We start from the raw sequence: 23,019 nt of genomic DNA, 5'->3' as shown, positions 1-23,019 counted from the left end.
AAGTACAGGATAGATTTCGGTCCCAATCCTTCACTCTGAGCACCAGACATCAGTCCATCAACTGCCGGACCAACTGAAACAGTCCTGGAATGAAGCCTCACGACACCATCCATACCTGCTCCTGCTGCATCCTGAACTACTAAAAATCATCTCGATATTTTGAACTCTAAAATTACAGAAGGGGAAGTTACTGATCAAATTGTGAGCCTAAATATGGTATTTTATTAATTGCTTTGACTATTACAAGGTGGAGCCATCAGGGATGTTATGCGTGATGCTATGGTGATTCCAGGTAACTCAGCATGGCCATTAGAAGTGGAAGTTGACAGGGGCGCCTGGGTGGCCTCGTCGGTTAAGTGTCCGACTTCGGCTCAGGTCATGATCTCACAGTTCGTGGGTTCAAGCCCCACATCGGGCTCTGTGCTGACAGCTCGGAGCCTGGAGCCTGCTTCGGATTCTGTGTCTCCCTCTCTCTCTCTGCCCCTCCCCTGCTCATGCTCTGTCTCCCTCTCTCTCAAAAACAAATAAGCATTAAAAAAACAAAAACAAAAAACAGCGGAAGCTGACAGACAACTGGATCCGTCTGTTTTTCCCTGTTATCAGGGAACACTTCTAGGCCACGCTGAGGGACTTCTCTAATACTTGAAACTGGGATGGCTTCTTTATCTATATTTTACACAGCCCAGCTTGGATATCCATGGAGTTTCATTCTATCCAAGATTGTCACTCTATCAGCGGGCAGAGTCAGTTGTGCCCCCCACCTTCCTCTACCCCACGATCACACACACAGCTGCACTCCGACCTTTATCATCCTGTATTATACCGGAGGGCCATAAAGTCTGCAAATACAGCCTTGGAAACTAGATTGAAGATATCCTTAGGGCATTATATGTATTTGCCTCTGTTTCCAAACTACATAAACACCCTGTAGTTACTTATGACTGTCTTACCCACTAGGTCATGAGTTCCTTAAAGGCCAGGAACTTAATAAAAAGTCTTATTACTTTTTGTACTTTATAGCTAAAACATCAAATTTAAAAATCGTTATTAGTATCATATTCAACTTTTTTTAAACTTTAAGTTCATTTATTTATTTTGAGAGACAGAGAGCAAGTGAGTGAGTGAGCAGGGGTGGGGCAGAGAGAGAGGAGAGAGAGAATTCCAAGCAGGCTCCATGCTGTCAGCACAGAGCCCGGTGTGGGGCTTAAACTCATGAGCCATGAGATCATAACCTAAGCTGAAATTAAGAGTTGGATGCTCACCTGACTTAGCCACCCAGGCACCCTATCATATTCAACTTCTAATGCAACAATTCCTATAATGCCATAAATAAATAAAACTTTCTCCTAACAATATTATAAGAACTTTTATATTCTTAAAATAAATGAAAAGCATAGCAAAATACCTGTAATCACACAAATGACCTCAGGAAAATAATGTTTCACTTCTTCTTTTCTTTTTTTTTTCTTTTTTTAATGTTTATTTTTGAGGCAAAGGGAGAGGGAGGGGCATAGAGAGAGGGAGACAGAGGATCCAAAGTGGGCTCTGAGCTGACAGCAGACAGCCCGATGTGGGGCTTGAACTCACGAGCCATGAGAACATGACTTGAGCCGAAGTCGGACTCTTAACCAACTGAGCCACCTAGACGCCCATAAGTTTTATTTTTTCTAATACAGTGACTGGTGAAGTGTAAAACATGAATGGCCGAATCAAAAAGCAAAAACCTGACAATGTATTAGCTATACCTGTTAGTTTTATTTCATCAGAAATTTCATTAATATGGCATTTACTTCAACAAATATTTATGGAACATTTACAACCTGCTGGCTCCTATTTTTGGCACTAGGAACAGTGCAAAAACAAAGTCCCTGCCCTCATGGATTCCAGTGAGATACAGACAGATGGAAAACAAACATATCGTAAAGTCAGGCAGTGCTAAGTGTTACAAAAAAGTAAAGGAGTAAGGGTACAGAGCAACAGGAATGCTACTGTCATAGAGATTCCATAGCGATAAGGCTAAAGAGGTAATATCTGAGCTGAAGCCTGAATGAAGGAAGACAATGGGTCATGTGAGCATCTGGGGAAAGCAGTCCAGGACTCCGAGATTAGTTTCTGTTTGATGCACTGGATACTGAGTGCAAGAGAAGAAGTTAAAAATTATTACAAAGAGGGAGAAAAGCTACTCATTCCCACTTGCCAGGGACTGAAGTAAGGTGTAGAGAGGTGAAAAAGAAGTGTTCCCCTAGAACTGTTTCTCCTTAAGAATAGAAGTCGCCTTCCCGCCTGCCCCCCACCCCAAAAAGTCCACAAGACTTTTTAAGGCTGTGTGAAGAGCAGCACTGTTTAGTGATCGACAAGACAAACAGGACAGGAGGATGGGACGGAACATAAAGTTCTATTTTCGCTATGCTAAATCTGACAGGTGGCTTGAAAACCAAGTAGATATTTGGATACACCAAACTGGACTCCAGGTGGGGAGGCTGGAACTGGTGAATCAATTTGGGAGTTATCAGCATACGGAAGGATTTTAACAGGACGAGAAGGATGAAATAACCCAGAGCAGTGCTGTCCAACAGAACTTTCTGCAATGACAGGACTGTGGCTAGTGGCCACACTATTGATCAGTGGGGAACAGAAAGTGAGTATAAATGAACCGGAGAAGAGATTCTAAGGCTCAGCCCACGGGTTAGCATCCCCAAGTCGGGAAGCGGAGCAGGATCCAGCACAAGACACTGAGAAGGAGCAGCAGGTAGGGCAGGAGAAAAATAAGGAGAGCGGTGCCTCCCAGAAACCAGGTAAAGAAAGCTCAAAACAGGAAAGATTGATCAACTGTGTCAAATATTGCTGACAGGTTGAGTAAGATGAAGACTGGGTAATGACCACAGGATTTAGCAACGTGGAAGTTACTGAAACCTGTCAAAGAGTAGTCTCAGTGGAGTGGCAGAGGGTGGTGAGGAAACGGAGGCAAGGGGGTTAAGACAGCTGTTTTGGGAAGTTCTGCCACTGGGTGGCAAGGAAATGGGTGGTAGCTTGAAGGGAACATGGGGTGGGGAGGTGGTGCTTTTTATTTATTTTTTAATGAATGACATTATGGCACATTTGTAAGCTGAGATACTATTATAGCATGTTTGCATAGCATGTTTCTCCAACAGGGGAAGGAAAATAAATGAAAAGCTAGAACGAGAGGAGGTAATTGTTGCAGCAGTGAGTAGGCAATATGAAGAGTATCTAGCACCACAAGTGATAGGAACAGGGACGGTTCGCGTAATGGAACAAAAAGGATGACAGTACGTGAGTACACGCAGGTAGATTAGCAGCTCTGGCAGCGAACAGACCAAGATTTGGGCGCTTTTGTTTCCTTGGTGAAACCAACTGCAAGGTTCCCGGCTGAGAGTGAGAAGTAGGAGGAGGTGTTAACCAATGAGTGGAACAGGGTCAACACAGCAACCCCTAAGAGACCTCCCCCTAGGCTGCCATTAGTAACTAAGACTGAGTTCGGGTGTTCAATCCCCGGCCCTGTATTATGGTGCAATTCCCCAACACGTTCCCATGCACAGAATGATAGAATGGATGATGTCAAATACCGTTTGGGAGATATATCACAGCCTCAGCATCTCCTAACCTGTGCATGTGGCATCCCTGCCAAAGGCGGAAACTGGGCTACCTGGAATGAATTGTTCTTAGAAAATCCCTGTAACCCTGACTGCTCATCTTTACCTTTTGTAAATATTGGAGAATCTTTTAAAATGATCTCTAGAATCTTCTGTGGAAGTAGCATCAAGCTCATCGAAATGTATGTTCATATATATATACACATGTATTTATGTTCATATATATACGTATGTACATATACATATATATGCATGTATATACACGTATATACATATATGTATATGTACGCATATACATATATACAAATACATACATACATACATAATTTTGGAACTTTAGTCCTCCACAGTCTTCTAGCAGTTTTCAAATTCACAACAATGACTCAAAGATTACCAGTTTGTCAATGACATTAACACATTTTCTCAGAATCTGAACCTGAGATGTGAACTCATTTAGAGCAGCCAATGGTTCTGGTACAATCTCCTCTCTAATCCTGGGCTTAAACTTTCTCCTATTATTATTCTTACATCCAGTCTTACTAGTCTATGTATAGATCATTCTTCATCATCAAAGAAGTCAGAAACACAACAGAAGCTGAGAATTTTCATTTACTCTCTGTATCCAATTATAGGGTCAGGGTTTTTGTGTATTTTTTTAAATCTTTTTAAAACATTGTGTGTATAGCTGACACACAATATTACATTAGTTTCAGGTATACAACATAGTGATTCAACATCTCTACACTTTATGCTGTGCTCACCACAAGTGTAGCTACTCTCTGGGGGTCAGTCTGTTTAAAAGAAAAAAAATCTATTATTTGCTTGCTGTTTTCATCTTCTACATATAAAATGTAAAAGGTCACCCTTAACCTCTTTCAAAACCTCAGCTCATTATTCTCTCTTAGTGTTGTACTCCATCCGCCGCCGCCCCTTTTTCTGAGAGAGAGAGAAAGCGTGCACATGTCCGTGATCGGGGGGAAAGGGGTGGGAGGTGCAGGGGGGCAGAGAGAGAGAATCCTAAGCAGGCTCCATGCCCAGTAAGAAGCCCAATGCAGGGCTCAGTCTCACGACCCTGAGATCATGACCTGAGCTGAAATCAAGAGTCAGACACTTAACTGACTGAGCCACCCCGGCATCCCTGTATTCTCTTGTTAGACGTGAGATCTGTACCTATATCTATATATTTTTGTTTCGTATCCTTCTTTCCTTCTTCTACACATATTATTTTAAAATATGAGTTCATCTGGCCACTTACCTCTCTTTTCTTCACATTATCTCCAGTGGTTCAGTAAAAACTCTGCCTATGGCCACCTTACAACCACCTTCCCTTCTGGAGACTATATCCATGGCATCTTATCTATCTTTTCTTTGAAAAAAGATATGTATTTCTAATTCTCTAAATTCCAGCTTTGATCCATATTCCTCTTCCTGTTTTTTTTACTGATCCATTTAGCTACCATTTACTAAAACACCCACTCTGCGCTAGGCACTAAGAATGCAAAATGTGAAAGTAATTCCATCTCTGCGCCTAAGAAGGTCCCATTATGGTGGCAAAGGCGAACCAATACACAGGTACTGTATACTGATGAGGGGACACTGAGCCCAATTTGAGTAGTCAGGGAAGCTTCATGATGGACACAATCTTTCAGTAAAAGTTGAGCATGTAAAGGGAGAAAGAAAAGGGGGGCAGAAAGGCATTACAGACAGAAAGAGCAGCTCAAGTCAAGTCCCTGAGAGAATTATGGTTAAGTGTGGTAATAAAATACAAAATGAGAAGCAGGAAAACAAGGATGGAGAGAGCAGTGACCAAGGATGAATAAAAGGACCTCCTGGTGGGCTCAGAGCTCAGCAGAAGTTGAAAACCATGAACGCTGGGTAGTGTCACTTTTCTCAGATGTTTGAGATTCTCCCGCAAGGCTTAGCTGCTTGGATCTAACAGTAGATAACACAGATTGTGTCGCTGACACAGAGATGGGAGTTTGGGTGGGTGAGGCAGCAGAAGTGAAAGGGAAAGGGAATCAAGGGTACAAGTGAGAGAACAATCCATACAGTCAAAACTGGGCTGTAGACCGGGTAGGAAAGAGAAAGAGGCCAGGTAGATGCTGGCATACAAGTTGAAATACAGGCAACCCATGTCTATGAGATTAAAGGAAAAAAATGAGGGAATTAAGGATATAGGAATTTTGGAATTTTTAGATTTCTGAAACAAGCAGTTCCAGACCATAACATCACCCAGAGTGTGACCCTGCAAGTAGGTGTCTGAAATGCAAGTTAAGGTCACTGCAGTTAAGTAACCATGAGGCTGGATCATGGTTAGCTCTTAAATAAAAGTTCCTCGGTGACAGGGATTTTATCTGCTGCGTTTACTGCAAAATCGACAGCATCTAGCACAGTATGTGGCACAACCTTTTGTTGAATTTCTTAAATGAACATCACGGATTTCTCCCAGGATTCCCATTATTTTCACCTGTCTAAGGAGCCCTCATTGTGGGTCAAAATTAGGCTCGGAGTTATCAGCTCCCCTGACTATTTCCTTAACCTTCTGGAAATGAAACGGTCAATAAAGTAAGTCAACAGCAGCCCTGCTTTTACTGAGTGAGACTTCCCACAGACATTTGGACAGCCGACTATGATATCTCAGCTCTGTTCTGGTTCTGTGATTAATTTCCACAACCTATTATCCAAAAGATCACAGAATTAAGCCATCACCGTCAGTCTTGTGGATTCTGACATAGTCATTTCCTTGACGTACAGTATAAAACTACTACACCTCCCCCCTACACCACGTCATTACCACAGATATTCTTCAGTTTTAGGCATTTTTTAATACCTTGTCCTTTCTGTTTTAGTCAGTGCTACCAATAACATTACATTTACCACTGAAAATAAAATCTCACGCTCAACAATAGGACAAGAAAGGCTCTCTAGGTCACCAAGTTGCCTCCCTAAGAACCATCAAACCTATCACTAATTCATTCATTCATTCATTCAACCAAAATTTATTTCTTATTCAATAAATACTTACTAATCTGCTTACTCATTATATTTCCCTAGTTCTAAATCTGTTCTGAATAGTCCAACAGTCAGCATTGTGACAGTGGTGCAAATAAAGGCAGGACATTGGGAATCTAGCCAGTACTAGCCGCAACACAGAGCTGTGTCAAGTTGGGCTTCCTTTTCCATAAAATGTCTGTCCCACAGAATTACTGTGTGGATCTTCAAAGATTATATAACATCAGGAAACGTTCTTGGTAAACACTACAGCTTTTTAAATGCTCAGTGCTAGGGGAACAGCAGAGAGTGCCATCTGCAGGAAGAAAAAGATCATCGCCACCTGTCCTCAGAACTGTGTATGGAAATGTTGATGTTCTGCTCTATGACCATAGTTTCCAAGGAAGCACTGAAAATAAAAGTAGGGAGTACCTGTCTTGTGACTTTGATAGAAAAGGAAAAGAGGAAAAAGACAAGAAAAAAGTTTATAATAATGAACTTTATCCTTATAGCCTCATTAGAAATCACACATTTTCCTCGGGAAATGGTAACACTGGAAGGACTCAATTCCTAACTTTAACCAAATGCCAAAATCCTGGTAAATTCATCTTTATTTTTTTTATTATTAAAAAATTTTTTTATGTTTATTCACTTTTGAAAGAGAGAGATAGAGCACAAGCAGGGGTGGGGTGGAGAGAGAGGAGGACACAGAATATGAAGCAGGCTCCAGGCTCTGAGCTGTCAGCACAGAGCCCGACGTGGGGCTCGAACTCACGAACCGTGAGATCATGACCTGAGCCGAAGTCAGACGCTCAGCTGACTGAGCCACCCAGGCGCCCCTGGTAAATTCATTTTTAAAATAATATTAAGTGCTTGCCTAAATTTCCTAATTATAATAGTATTAGGGAAATTGCCATTGGAAAGAATATCTTAAAAAATTTCTTTTAAAATGTTTATTTTTCAGAGAGAGAGACAGAGACAGAGACAGAGACAGAGACAGAGACAGAGTAGGAGCACAGGAGGTCAGAGAGAGAGGGAGACACAGAGTCTGAAGCAGGCTCCAGGTTCTGAACTGTCAGCACAGAGCCCGACGTGGGGCTCGAACCCACAAACCACGAGATCATGACCTGAGCTGAAGTCAGATGCTTAACCAACTGAGCCACCCAGGCGCCCCGGAAAGAATACTTTTAGAAATGTATTATGTACCAAGAAGGAGGAGACTGCTATCAATCACAGGATTATTGTAAGGATTGACTACAATACTATACAGAATAATAAATATTCAGTGAGTTCTTTTGAATCAGAACTTGCCACTATTTGAAGCAGACTTTTGAAAATAAAGGCTGTTTGTTATGGACTATTAATCATGCTAAATCCCATCTCTCCAGAGTTCAATATATATTGACTAAAGACTGATTCGTGACTTTCTCAAAGATCTCACATATTCTTTGTAACAACTCACTAAATCTAAAAACCCTTAGGAGAAAAACTTGATAACACTATACTATTTCATAAGTGACATAAATAAAGGTATGAATATGAATATGTTAGAATCATACATTTTCACAATGGCAGAAAAGTTTAGACATCATATTATCCAACCACATTCCACAGTTAACAAAAACTGAGACTCACAGGTCCACAGTCCCATGGTTAGGTCCCATGACAGTTGTCTTGGGAGTTACATGATATGTTTAGAGCTAATTAAGTAGAACGAAAATAACCAAGTTTATTAACCAAGACGTGACCTTTCTCCTTCTGTCAGGTCAATTAAAAATTAGACAATGGGCAAAGAAGTTTCCTTAACACTAAATACTATCTCTGAATGTTATCCGGAACTTTGACTCAAGTCTGCTAGGTTTCAATCTACACACCTGGAAACACACTTCAAGAACCTCTCTACAAACTTCTGTTTGTTGCACTAAGTGCAAATGCAACTAGACAGTAATCCTGCCTCTGTGTCCTATGCTGTTTCCTTCCACCAGTCAAATATCCTGCCACCCCAAACTTCTCAAGGTATTCTATAGCTTCATGTTATCTTTTTGCATATGTTTCCACATTTCTCTTTTACATCAAGAAGTAAATGAACTGGAGAAAAAAAAAAACCCACAAAACTCTGCTCCTCCTAGAAAGAAATATTCACATTTTAACAAGAAGTAACACCTTCAGCTCTAACTGGAGTTACAAAGTACGAGACGCATTAGTCACAGAAGTCAGCTCTGATGTAGATGTTCCATATTAAAAACATAGGACTACACTAATCCTTAACCAGTAAATGTGTGTGGGGGGGGGGGGGGAGGAGGAAGAACAGTTGTACTGTTCCTACTTTTATTCTGTATTATGCATTTATGTATTTGTATTATAGAACGCAAAAATGTGCTGAAATAATTTTAATTTATGTACAATTGCTTAGCCTGATTTAAAAAACTCAATAAAATGAAAATGGCAGTGGTGTGGGGGCAACAGGTGGAAATCTAAGCAGTGGCCCCAGAAAAATGAACATATTATTTTTTTTTTTCACATTTCAGGAATTGACAAACACCCACCTATTCCCCTCCCCCTCTCTAAGCCCATGAAGTCTTGGTTAACACTCTCCATCGTGGCTGCCTGGACACCTGTACCCGGCCCAGAGAGAAGTCATCATGACCCCTCATTCGACAAAGCTGGCCTGGGTACAACATAGCAAGGCAGAAGTTTGAAGTAAATTGAGAGGAAGCCACACCAAAATGTACCGAAGCTAAGCCCTTCCACAAGCAGTTCATTTTCCCTACAACAAACAAATGGGGAACCAGATATCTCAGAAGAACCTGGGTTTGATCCTGAGCACCGTAAAAGAATGGAGATTGAGACACTGTAGTTATAGTGAGGTGGCAACAAGAAGAACTACAAAGACTCATCAGGGGAAATCATCTCCTGCCGCTTCACAGCCTCCTAGGAGGAATGTGCTAGAAGTTTTACACCAAATGGCTCATACACCTTGAAATCACATCTCTGGATTTTTATAGAATAACAAGAATGATGGTGATGATACAGCTAACATCTAACACAACTACGAGACATGAGGCACTACTGTAAGCACACTACGATGGTAGCTGGTTTATTCCTCATAAGGATGTTGTAAGTACAATTCTCTCCCCACTTGTCACATGTCACAAACTGAAGCACTGTGAGGTTAAGCAACTGCTTCAGGCCACACAGCTACTACGCGTCAGAGGCAGGATACAGACTCAGGCACTCTCTGGATTCTGCATACAAATTTCTATTCTCCCAAGCAAACTTCAACTCCTCCCTCCAACAAACCAGCTCTTCCTTCCTCACTCCTATTTCAGTTGATGGGCTCTACCCACTTACTCAGGGAAATGCTACCAGAATAGCCATTTCATCTGGGGCCCAGTCAGTTCTTCCGTTTGACAGCTTTGCTGGTTTACCTCTGCCATCTGCTACTTGCTAACTCTATAACCCTGGCTTACTTGGCTTCCTCTCTCTAAGTCTCAGTCTTATCTAAGAGCATGTAAAATTGTTGCGAATATTCATTCATTCATTCAAGCTTGTGCATGCAAATGGGAGAGGGGTAGAGGAGAAGGAGAGGGAGAATCCCAAGCAGACTCCACACTCAGCGCAGAGCCCAAGGCGGGGCTTGAGCTCACAACTGTGAGATCATGACCTGAGCTGAAATGAAGAGTCAGATGTTCAACTAACTGAGCCACCCAGCCACCCCTGCTGTGAATATTTTTTATTAATTTAAATTCAAGGTCGCTAACACACAGTGTAGTATTGGTTTCAGGAGTATCCTGTTGTGAATATTTAAATTACATGGGATAACTCACATAAGATGCGTTGCATGGGGAGGGGCAGACTGGAGGAAGATCAATAATTATTAGTGATTATGATCATTACCTTGAATGCCTGGATGCCGGAGCATCCACAGGCCCTCATCCCCTCTCTCACTTGTAATACTGACAACCTCTTAATTGGTTACTCTGCCTGGTCTACTTTCCATCCAATCCAAATTCTACAACTGCTAAAAATGTCATTCACGTTTCCTAAAATAATAAATGACACTCCAATTCCTAGGGAATAAGTTCCCAACTCCTTATTATCGTGCTATGTCATTCCCTCCATCTAACCTTTCTAATCTCTCGGCACATCTCAGAACACGTTCCAGCACCCCATAACTCCTCCTAAGGGTGCTCACTGTCTCAACACTATTTCACTAATGTTGCTTGTCATGTTGTTGCTGCTGCAGAAATTCCTATTCATTCCCAGTTCATTACTTTCAACATGCCTCTTAAGACTCACCGCCTTGTGTTAACGGTATTGTATTGTTTCTTTCCAAACAAGATTATACTCCCCTTAAGAAGGAAAATCAGGTCTCATTTGTTTCGAAAAAAAATCTTTTTGCCTAATACAGTGCCACAGATAGTAAGAGCTCAACAAACAAACACCAATTCATTTGATACTAACTTTGATAGAAAACATTTTAACATTCAAATTCCTTTAGGAAATTTTCCCACAACTTAAACTCTGAGAAATAAATAGCCACATTTACAAAAGCCTTTTTCTGTTCGATAGCATGAGGAAAGTGCTACAAAAACACGTAAAAAACGTTACCAAAAAGTATTTAGATTAAAAACAAAAAACTTTAGCAATAAAATCTTGGATGTTTATTCTTCCTATTTTAAAGATTATAATGCAGAGGACACAGTTTAAAAGTTCTTTAAAATCAATTTTGGAAATAACGGTTTTCCGTATCTCCTAAAGAAACAATAAAAACCCAGATTGGGATCTTATCCTAAATGTGAAATGAAAATAATAAAAATGTTTTATATAGCAGCACCATAATCATCAGTTTTTAATATTTGTCTTGTATAAGGTAAACGATTCTGCAAATTGTTTCAGAAATACTGAACACAGATATACAGAAGCTGTAAAGACACCACGTAAGTGTGCATGGCAATAGTTTCCTCTTATTCCTTCATAATTCTTATAGACAGTGTGAAAATTAGCTTCCCTTCTAAAAACAATTTGGTTGAGGCAGTCAATTACAGACAAATGTGTTCACTGTTATAAAACGTGGCACATCAAGAAAGATTAGCAGTGAGATCAAGTTGAGACCCAGCTGCTTACTCTGCCACTCTCTAACCATCCGTGAAGATGGATAGATAGATAGTAGGAGAGAAGGTACTGAGAGTGATAGAGAACAGAAATAAAAAAGGAGTATATATTAAGCAAATGCATTTCAACTTCAAACTATGCTTAATATTTTTTTCTACTACATCGAGTATCATCACAATTTAGTTTCTACCACTGTGGTAAACATGTAGACATGTGTAAAGAAGAGGGGTTAAAGTTATAAATGAATTACATACTGAAAACCAAATGCTATCACTTTTTATAGTATATCAGACATCTTTTGGTTAGGAGATTACTTTCATAAAGTGCATTAAAATGTTCAAGAGGTTGGCAGTATAGTCTAAAGAATACTACACTAAAAACCAAAAGATTTCAGGTTTTCTGTTTCTGCCTCAAACACTCTTTAGAATCTTAGGCAAATGTTTAACCTTTCTGATCCCCATTTTTCTCATACATATTAAAACAAAAACAGGGGCACCTGGGTGGCTCAGTTGGTTAAGTGTCCGTCTCTTGATCTCGGCTCAGATCATGACCTCACAGTTCATGAGATCTGCCCTCACATCAGGCTCTGCACTGGCAGCACAGAGCCTGCTTGGGATTCTCTCTCTCCCTTTCTCTCTGCCCCTCCCACGCTCATGTGCACACACATGAGCATACATGCTCTCTCAAAATAAATAAAAATAAAATAAATAAAAACAAAAACACAATAGATGATTTCTAATTATTTTTTGGGTGTGAACTTCCATGACAGTATAGTATGCAGAAAACAGAAATATAGTAATAGTAATATAGTAACAGTAAGCATCAAAGTTAATTTAAAATTAAAATTACACATTCTAAATGTTTCCTTAAATTGTGCATAATCAAGTTTTATCAAAACTACCTTACTGGGATTCTATTTTTAAAAATAAAGTGTAGAGAAAATGAGTATGTTTCAGTCGTATGGAACATATGACTTCAGAAATATTCTCCGGGGGTGCTTGGGTGGTTCAGTCAGTTAAGCACCTGACTCTTGATTTCAGCTCAGGTCATGATCTGGCAGTTCATGAGGTCGAGCCCTGCATTGGGCTCTGTGCTAACAGCACGGAACCTGCTTGAGATTCTCTCTCTGCCCCTCCCCAAGTTCTCTCTCTCTCTCAAAATAAATAAATAAACTTAAAAAAGAAAAAAAGAAATTTTCTCCAAAATATTTAAATAAGGCTAACAGAAAAAACTTAAAGAACAGTTACCATCTTTGGAAGCATTATTAAAGAGGAAATCCAGAAGACAGTAAAGGATTTTAATCTTTAATAAACTCTAAGTTACAATGCATTTAAGATCCAATAAAGTCTAGACAAGTAAATATTAAAAAGTAGTATAAACGCAAGCTGATAGAAAGACACAGCTGTTCTGCAAGTTACACCAGTAAAACCTCCTTTTACCATCGACCAGGATACACTGAACTGTATACTTCAATGAATCAATACCCAGAAGCAGTAACAATGAGTGATTTTATGAACAGATAAATGTTTTGTTGCCCTTTCAAATAAGCCACATTTATATAATAAAAGAGGAAATCATTCTTACCATTGTTTTAATTTCACACCCATCCAAACTCAGTATAATAATTACACTGTTGAAATAATACGTATGCAATTACAATTATTATTATTCCATCTAAGGAACTCAGACAAATGAACCTACAGAACTAATTAAAATTCTAGTGTAGCAAATCACATTTTGATCAGAGCAATCTTAAAGATCGAAGAGAAAGAAGAAAGGAAAAAATTAATATACTATTATTGCTCTTTAAAAGTTCATAATACTCAAATGAACATATAGAATTGATTTCACTTATGCTAAGTAAATTACTAAAAACAACACACTCAGCCAAAACCCAAATGCTACCACAGATAATTTAAATATATTTAACTAAAATATATTTCCACTAAGCAAAGACACAGTTAACTTTGAAACAGTTAAACGTAAGAACAAATTCCTAAAAAAATAGCAAATCCATCCCAACAACTATCTTGGGGATTGGACATGGTTAAACCATGCCAAAAAAAGCAGGCGTAAAAATAGAGAAAAAACAGAAGCACCTGGGTGGCTCAGTCGGTTAAGTGTCCGACTTTGGCTCAGGTCATGATCTTGCTGTTCATGGGTTAGAGCCCCGTGTCGTGCTCTGTGCTGGCAGCTCAGAGCCTGAAGGCTACTTCAGATTCTGTATCTCCCTCTCTCTCTGCCCCTCTCCCACTTACACTCCGTCTCTCTCTCTCAAAAATAAACATTAAAAAAAATTTGCTTTAAGTAGAGAAAAAATAGGGGCATCTGGGTGGCTTAGTTGGTTAAGCATCTGACTTCGGCTTAGGTCATGATCTCACAGTTCATGGGTTTGAACCCTGCGTCGGGCTCTGGGCTGACAGCTCAGAGCCTGGAGCCTGCTTCAGATTCTGTGTGTGTGTCTCTCTCTCTCTCTGCCCCCTCTCCAGCTTGTGCTCTTCCTCTCTCTCAAAAATAAATAAACAGGGGCACCTGGGTGGCTCAGTTGGTTAAGCATCCGCCTTTGGCTTGGGTCATGTTCTCGTGGTTCGTGAGCTTGAGCCCCACCATCGGGCTCTGGTGCAGAACCTGCTTGGGATCCTCTCTCCCCCCTCTCTCTCTGCCTCTACCCTGTTTGCACTCTCTCTCTCAAAATAAATAAACTTAAAATTTTTAAAAATAAACATTTAAAAAAAGTAGAGAAAAAATAACCGACAACATTTTTCACAAAACTAAAACAAATAATACTAAAATTTATATAGAACCACAAAATACCCTGAAAAGCCAAAGCAATCTATTTTTTTAGTGTTTTTAAAAATTTTAATTCCAGTATAGGGGGTACAACAAAGGGGTACACGAATCCCTTTAAATTAGTTAGGCAAAGCTATCTTGAGAAAGAACATAGCTGGAGGTATCACAATCTCACATTTCAGCATATACTACAAAGCTATAGTAATCAAAACAGTATGGTACTGGCACAAAAATAGACACATCAGTAGAAGAGAATAGAGAGCCCAGAATAAACCCATGCCTACACAGTCAACTAATCTATGACAAAAGAGGCAAGAAAATACAATGGGAAAAAGACAGTCTTACCAGACGAGTTTCTTATACTATATGTGGAAATAAGTTCAAAATGGATTAAAGATCTAAATGGAACCATAATACCTAAAACCATAAAAATCCCAGGAAAGAGCTCAGGCAGTAATGTCTCTGACACCAGTCACAGAAACATTTTTCTAGATATATCTCCTAAGGGAAAAAAAAAAAAAAAAAAAAAAGGCAAAATTAAAACTATTGGGGACTACACCAAAAAAAAAGTTTCTGCCCAGTGAGGGAAACCATCCAAAAAACAAAAAAGCAACCAAATAAATGGCAGAGATACTTGCAATGATATATCTGAAAAGGGGTTAACAGTTAAAATATATAAAGAACTTATATGAATCAACACCAAAAATTAAATAATCTGATTAAAAATGGCTAGAGGGCCTGAATACACATTTTTCCAAAGAAGACATACAAACAGCCAACAGACACATGAAAAGATGCTCAACATTGTTAATCATCAGAAAAATGCAAATCTGGGGCACCTGTGTGGCTCAGGTAGTTAAGTGTCCAGCTCTTGGTTTCTGCCCAGGTCACGATCTTGCGGTTTCATGAGTTCGAGTCCTGCGATGGGGCTCTGCATTGGCAGTGCAGAGCCTGCTTGGGATTCTCTGTCTCCCTCTCTCTGACTCTCCCTACCCCCCACCCCCACCTCTCTCTCCTCTCTCTCTCTCTCAAAATAAATAAACTTAAAAAAAAAGATGCAAATCAAAACCACGATACAATATCATCTTACAACTGTCAGAATGACTAGAATCAAAATGGCAAGGAATAACAAGTGTTGGTGAGGATGTAGAGAGAAAGGAATCCTTGTGCACTGCTGGTGAGAATGTAAACTTGTATGGCTGCTATGGAAAAGAGTAAGGAGGTTCCTCAACATATTAAAAATAGAACTACCATATTATCCAGTAATTCCTTTACTAGGTATTTACCCAAAGAAAATGAAAACACTAATCAAAAAGATACATGCACCCCTATGTTTACTGCTGTATTATTTACAAGAGGCAAGATGTGGAAACAACCCAGGGGTTCATCATTAGATGAATGGATAAACAAGATGTGGTATGCATATACAATGGAATATTATTCAACCATAAAAAAGAATGAAATCTTGCCATTTGCAACAACAGGATGGAGCTAGAGTATAATGCTAAGTGAAAAAACTCAGAGAAAAACAAACACTATATGATTTCACTCATATGTGGAATTTAAGAAACAAAACAAATGAGCAATGGGGGAAAAGAGAAAGAGAGAGACAAACCAAGAAACTCTTTTTTTTTTAATGTTTATTTATTTATTTTTGAGAGAGAGAGAATGAGAATGTGAGTGGGGGAGGGGGGGAGAGAGAGACAGACAGACAGACAAAGACTACCAACCAGTCTCCTCACTGTCACTGCAGAGCCCAAAGTGTGTCTCAAACTCATGAACTGTGAAATCATGACCTGAACCGAAATCAAGAGTCAGACACTTAACTGACTGAGCCACTCAGGCGGCTCAAGAAACAGACTGAATTATAGAGAACAAACTGATGGTTACCAGACGTGGGTGGGTGGGTGGGGGGTTGGGTGAAATAGGTAATGAGGATCACGTATGCACTTCTCACGATGAACACTAGAGTAACATATAGAATTGTTGAATCATTTTATTGTACGCCTGAAACTAATATAACACTATGTTAATTATATTTCAAAAATAAGGAAAGAGAGAAAGACAAACAAAAACCAAAAAGGAAGAGGAAAGAACATTGTTTTTCTCAGTATTTATCAAATGACTTCAAAAATTGTCCCAAATATATATAACGTATAATATATGTAAATGATATATATACATATATAATATTACGTTAAATATAATTTTATATACCTTAATATTCTCAAGTACCATAAAAGAGAAATATTACTGTTATGATTTTAGACAGTTGAAATATCCAGAGATAGTCAAGAATGATAGCCAGGAAATTGGATAAGCTATTCCTAGAAACCACATTTTTATGGGTCTGGAAGTCTATATTCTTTTTGGCTTCTTAAAGAGAAGAGACTTCTTAAAAAGAGACTTTGCAAAAGAGATATCTTAAAAGAAAGTTCAACTTTCCCAGAAGGGCTTGGGATAATTTAATAAAAATAATAAAATAATAAAATAATATTACAACATGTTGTGATTTTCCAGTAAGATGTGAAGAGCGTTTTGTTCATCTATCACAATAAGTCCATATATTAAGACCTCTATTTTACTTATTTAAAAAGTTAGTCTTCTACAATCTGTCAAGTCCAAGAATGAAAGGAGAAGAGGCCTTAGCAACAAGAAAGTAGCCCGAATAAAAATCCAGCAGGTTGTAGGAGATACAGTTCTGGAATAAGAGTCAGACTGAGGCTCGGTGCCTCCATCTGTGTGCCAGCATCCCCAGAGCTTTGATTCCCCGTGTACAAAATGAGAAGGTGGAATGAGATTATCTCTTGTTACTTTTCAAGCTCTAAAATGTTGCGTTGACAGTGTTTGTGAGATGTGTTAATGTTGTATCTAGCAAAAGAAACTTTGGTCCAAGAACTTGACAAAAATTAATCCACGAAAATTATAAAAATCATTAGTGTTCTGGGATCAGGAATCCTGAACTAATAAACTTTATGTGCATGCTTCCCGCTCCCCCCAAAAACTGTAGAGAAAAAACAGAATCCTAGAGTTAGTCGACAACCTAGATGTCACTTTTCACTATTTCACCAAATTAGGAATTCTCTCTCTTCTTCCTACCTATTCCAGGTTCTGATAAATTGTAGTTACTACAAAGTTTGTCTTACTTGATTTACGATGTAGCTTCCTCTTACTTTCACTCTTTTCATTACAACAAAATTACTGACCTCACTAGGAGGCATTGGTTGGAAATCCAGCTCTCTCCTAGTTTTCAACCCCTCATCTCCACTGACTTCTTCACTGTCTAAAATAAATAAATATAAGTACAAATACAAATATAAATATAAGTATCCAGATATATCCTGTTGATACCCTTGTCTTTCAAGATTCCTCAAGGGTAATCTATACTTGAAGCAGTCCTCCTGCCTGGCCTCAGCTCACCTCTCTGTGCACTGCAGTCTGACTTGTGCTCACACTTCTCTACCAAAACTACTCAGGCCAAGATCAACAATAACCTTCTAATTGCCAAATCCAACCCAATGGACACATTCCAGTCCTTATCTTCTCTGACCTCTGAGGAACATAAAGCAAATGAGACTATTAATCATCCATTCTTAAATCTCTCTTCTTTCTGGATTTGTGAGATGACAAATCTCTTCTGGTTCTCCTTCTACCCTTCTGACCACTCCTCCTCAGTCTCCTTAGCTGGATTCTTCTTTGCCAGCTCCTTCATGTTGGGGAGGCTCTGGATCCTGTCCTCTTCCTCACTTCCCATTCTTTGTGTTCTCTTTTGATGATCTCATCCACTTCTAAGGTTTCTAGTACCACCTATATGCTAATGGATTCCAACTCTTCATAGAGAGATGAATCCAGAACTTCCTTCAGATCTCCTGACTTTTCTTTTTTTTTTTTTTTTTTTTTTTTTTAATTTTTTTTTTTTTTTCAACGTTTTTTAATTTATTTTTGGGACAGAGAGAGACAGAGCATGAACGGGGGAGGGGCAGAGAGAGAGGGAGACACAGAACCGGAAACAGGCTCCAGGCTCCGAGCCATCAGCCCAGAGCCCGACGCGGGGCTCGAACTCACGGACCGCGAGATCGTGACCTGGCTGAAGTCGGACGCTTAACCGACTGCGCCACCCAGGCGCCCCTCTCCTGACTTTTCTAGAACAAGACATACCCAGAACATGTCCGGGCAGTATTATAGGGCTGGAGAGAATAATCTCAGGCTAGTAAGCCCCATTCATGTCCCTCTAACTTAGGGCTCAATTTGTTCATTCTCAACATCCACAGCCCTTTTCCAAGATGATAGCTCCTCTTGTTACATATCACAGATATGACTACCCATCTTGATTTGCCTAGGACAGCCCTAGTTTATGCCTGCTGTCCCAGGGTAACTATTAATGACACTCTTTTCATTTTCAAAATAACACGTATTTGGTCAATAAATTATATGATGACCCTACCTGCCCACCTATCCTTTCTGATTTTTCATACGCAACTAGATGAGTGCTTCTTCCTCCCTGGACACTTCACTCCCTAGCTTTAGGAACCCTAGTTCTGTTGCGAAGAAATGTCCCTGTATCCTCTACCTTTACACAAGAGGAGCATTTAATCTCCTCCTCTTAATAAAGCACTATATACACCCAGATCCCAGGCCAGGAAGACAAGTCGGTATTATTCTGGTTATCATCTGGTTCTCAAAGTGACTTGTGCATCATTATTACCCATTTTATCTACTTCTAAGGCTAAATTAGAGCTATATTTATAGTTGTCAACTACTGACTTTGAGTCTCTCATCTCCATTTACTGAGAACTTTGTTACAAAAGTCCTGTCTTCCTCTCCACACAAGATCTGTTGTTTCTGAGGGCTTCATTATCCATAAGAAAAAATAATCCCAACATACTAGGATTTAGAGCTCTTTGATTTCCTCTTCTTCAATGACCCCTACTTTGGAGAAGAACAGCATAGTGTATTAAGTGGGCATAAGGGCTTTGGGGCTAGAAAGAATCAGGTACTTCCTAGTTGTGTACCTTTGGGAAAGTTACTTTACTTCACCGAGCACCCATTTCTTCATTTGTAAAATAGAGTCCCTAATATGTGCCTCAAGGGATAGTTGTGAAAAATAAGTATGATAAACTATGGAAGGCATTTAGTATAGTGACTAGTATACAGCAGTACTTGATAAATTGTAGTTTTATTAATATTATGATTGTTGCATAAGCACTATTAATCTTGGCTACCCATCATCACTGGCCATACTTTGACCCTTATTATCACTTGCAACTGTTCTGACTCTAGAATCTTAAAGTTAGGACCTCACATCACATGCCTATTTTTCCATCTCTAGTACTCCTCTACTTCCATTAATCCTACAGCTTACTCATTGAAATTCTTCACCCTCTTTGTTCTCTACATTTATCAGCTCCATCTTGGCTTGGCTGTCTTCTTCAATCAAGCAGGATACCTACCTATGGTTCAGCTCTTCAATTAGCAACTTCATTAGCACCCTCAGTTCCTTGACTCTGTTCCACCCCCTTCCAGGTTCTACATCACAACCCCCCTTCCACTCCCCATCCAGATTTAGTCTAACCAAACATTTTCTGCACTGTTATGGAGAACTGCTGGAGAAAACTGCTTAACCATTCTGATTGGCTGCTCTACTCATTTGTGATTTCAAGGGTGTTTATCACTATTCAGTAATTAGGTTAGTGGTCCCTGGCCAAGTCCCTTTTCCCATCACAACAGTAACTCTTCCCATGAAATATACCCCAATCCATGCTCTTCCTCCTCAATTTCAGCATATAACCTGATTCCCACAGAGACAAGAGATGCTATATTATATTATGTATCTAGTCTCTATTTCCTTTTTTTTTTTTTTTTTTTTTTTTAAATACTAGGAAGATACATCACTGCTCTTCTACAGGGTAGCCCTTTCACCTGTGCTCTTGTTCCCAACCCTTCCATTTCTGCTGAGGTTATGTCTGATTATCTTCTTTCTCTTGTGACTTCAATTTTTGTGACTTCAATTTTCTTTCCTCTTCAATAGACTCTTTCTATCAGCCCACTAAAGTTCCTTGGCTCTTTCATCTTTAAAGAAAAATAAACCTTCCCCAATGCCATCTCCCAGCTCAAGCTTCCCCACTGTCCTCCCTTCCTTACCAAAAGTATTTGAAAGGATATGTCTACTGAATGAATGAAGCCTTTTTTATTTGGGTTAGACTTTTCTTCTGAGCTCCAGACCTATATATTTTGAAAATTCTAATTATACCTGACTCTGTTCCAACAAAGAAAACAACTAGTCTCACCAAACTGATGTGAACTGATGAATTTCACATCTCCAAATCTGTTCCACCACCTATATTTTCAAAATTAAGATCAATTACCAGCATTACCATCCACCCAGTCAGACAGTCTAGAATCCCCAAAGCCCACTTTGATTCCTCCCTTTCTTTTACTCCGTATCTAGGCAAGTCCTTTCTAATATCTCCCACATCTGTCCCCTTTGTGTCTTCCCAGGGCTCCTACCATTGAGGACTCCTCATCTGACACTACTTGACAGGGATGTTGTGAGAGTTAAATAAAATAATAAATGGGAATGCAATTTGTAAGATGTGAGGTGCTTAAAAAGATTATTTAATACTATCATATCTTTGACAAAGTGAGCAAGAGGTTAATATGACTTGTTCTTAAAAAACTAACTCTGGGTCTTAATAATCAGTGCTGTGTTTTCTAATCACAGATTACAAAGCATCTGCTTGGCAATCTGGTCTATAATGTTTCTAGGAGTCATTTAGTGTCAAAATGTTCAATGTATAGTTTCTAAGCTTCACTTTCCCCTACTTCATTTTTCAATTTGAAATATGTGATTCTTCAGGTTTCTGGCAAAAATCTTCTATCCCCTTTACCTTTTAAAGATGAATTGTATCAACATTTCTAAGTATGCACAGTAGTCTTATCATTCATCCATTTCTTCCACTCATTTAAAGTGGCTAGAAGTTCTCTTATTTCCTCACACATTTTGAGTTTCAATTTCAAGGAATCACATTTGAATGGAACAATGACGAGCCTTTAGGAAAACTGTTTGAGTCCTTTCTTGATTAATTAAGATGATCATACTTTAAGCACTACTTTTTCATATTGTTAAAAAAGATTTTTCTTTTTTTTTTTCTTCCCCACAATTAGACCTGAGAAGCATTCAAAGTTTCAAAATGTATCAGGTCTCTCTCACTTACTATAAATCAAGGCCAGAAGAATTAAGAGAAAGAAAGACAAATACCGGTGAGAAACAATAGCAAAAGAAAGCAGTATCAAAGAACATATGGTGTTCCCATGGACTGTTTATAATTAGTTATTAGTATGACGTCTTTTTATGTACTTTCAGAATATATTTAGGCTGAAAATCCATTTAAAAATATTAGTTTATAGCCTGGGTTCTTTTTTTGGAGGAGGGGGTACCAAATTACTTTATTCGAAGAAATGATACAAATAAAAGAAGTAGACGGCTTGGTACAACTTAGAGAAAAGGGAAAGGTAACCCGAACAGTCATGTACTTGTAGCCTGGTTCTTAAGGGAAGGCATAGACCTTAAACTCTAGAATCCTGATATATTTTTGATACAAGTTTTACAGGCCAAATTCTATGGCCCCAAATACTGCATAATTTGATGAAAAGATCTCCGTTTAACATGTGATGGCCCATTTATTTCAAGCCATCTTTAATGAAACAAAAGAATTAGGATAATCCCTGTATATTACTGACTTATTAATAAAGTATTAAAAATACAGGTCATTTCCATTGTAATTTCACAAATGGCCAAGTGAAGCCACATTTGACAACAAGATTTCTGAGACTTAAAAAAATTCTTGAACTTAAGCCAGGCATCTAAACATAATTTGGGAAAAGCTTAGTCATTTGAGGTGTTCAAGTTAAACACAGCAACAAACTAAAAAGGTACTCTGAAATTCTGGATTATACGGCTTTCTCTACAAAATGAAACTAACAAACAGATGCTCTGAGTGCAAGCAAATAAAAGCAAAGCTACATTTCGTGAAAAGAATGAATAAGTTGGTCCAAAAGAGCTAAAAAGAAAAGGAGTCTGAAAAAGGTTGGCAGTTCATGGGTGAAATACTAAACCCCTGTTAAAGTCAAGATAATGTGAAAAGTGTCTTCAATACAAAGTTACCAGAATCTACTACCAATAATCTCTACTTGGATATCTCATTTTGTGGTCTTCTAACCAACTCCTAACCCACTGCCCATCTCATAAACCTCATCTCAGTACGTGTCTACTGCATCTTTGCACTCGCTTAGGACAAAAACTGTAGTTGTCTTTAAGTCTCCTGTTGAGTCTATCCTCAATTCAGCCAGAAATCAACCTCTCCACCAATTCTACTCTGGTCCAAATGATAATCATCCATGGCCTGAATTATGGCAGGAGTCCCTGAGCTGGTATCTCTGCTTCTACCCTCTCCTTCATCCGAAGTCTATTCTTCATCCAGCCACCAGAGTGACCCTTGCAAAGGTCTCATTA

At 39.1% G+C, this 23,019-nt stretch overlaps 1 protein-coding gene across 7 annotated transcripts in view; it reads right to left on the bottom strand.

Moving 5' to 3' along the window:
- The window catches only part of LYST (lysosomal trafficking regulator), a 242,995-nt gene that overhangs the window by 157,401 nt on the left and 62,575 nt on the right, over positions 1-23,019 (bottom strand). The gene's annotated exons all lie outside the window — the stretch shown is intronic.

This window comes from Panthera leo, chromosome D2, assembly GCF_018350215.1.
Source record: "Panthera leo isolate Ple1 chromosome D2, P.leo_Ple1_pat1.1, whole genome shotgun sequence".
NCBI classification, from domain to species: domain Eukaryota; kingdom Metazoa; phylum Chordata; class Mammalia; order Carnivora; family Felidae; genus Panthera; species Panthera leo.
Note: the sequence above shows the minus strand (reverse complement) of the source record. Positions and strands in the feature narration are given on the sequence as shown.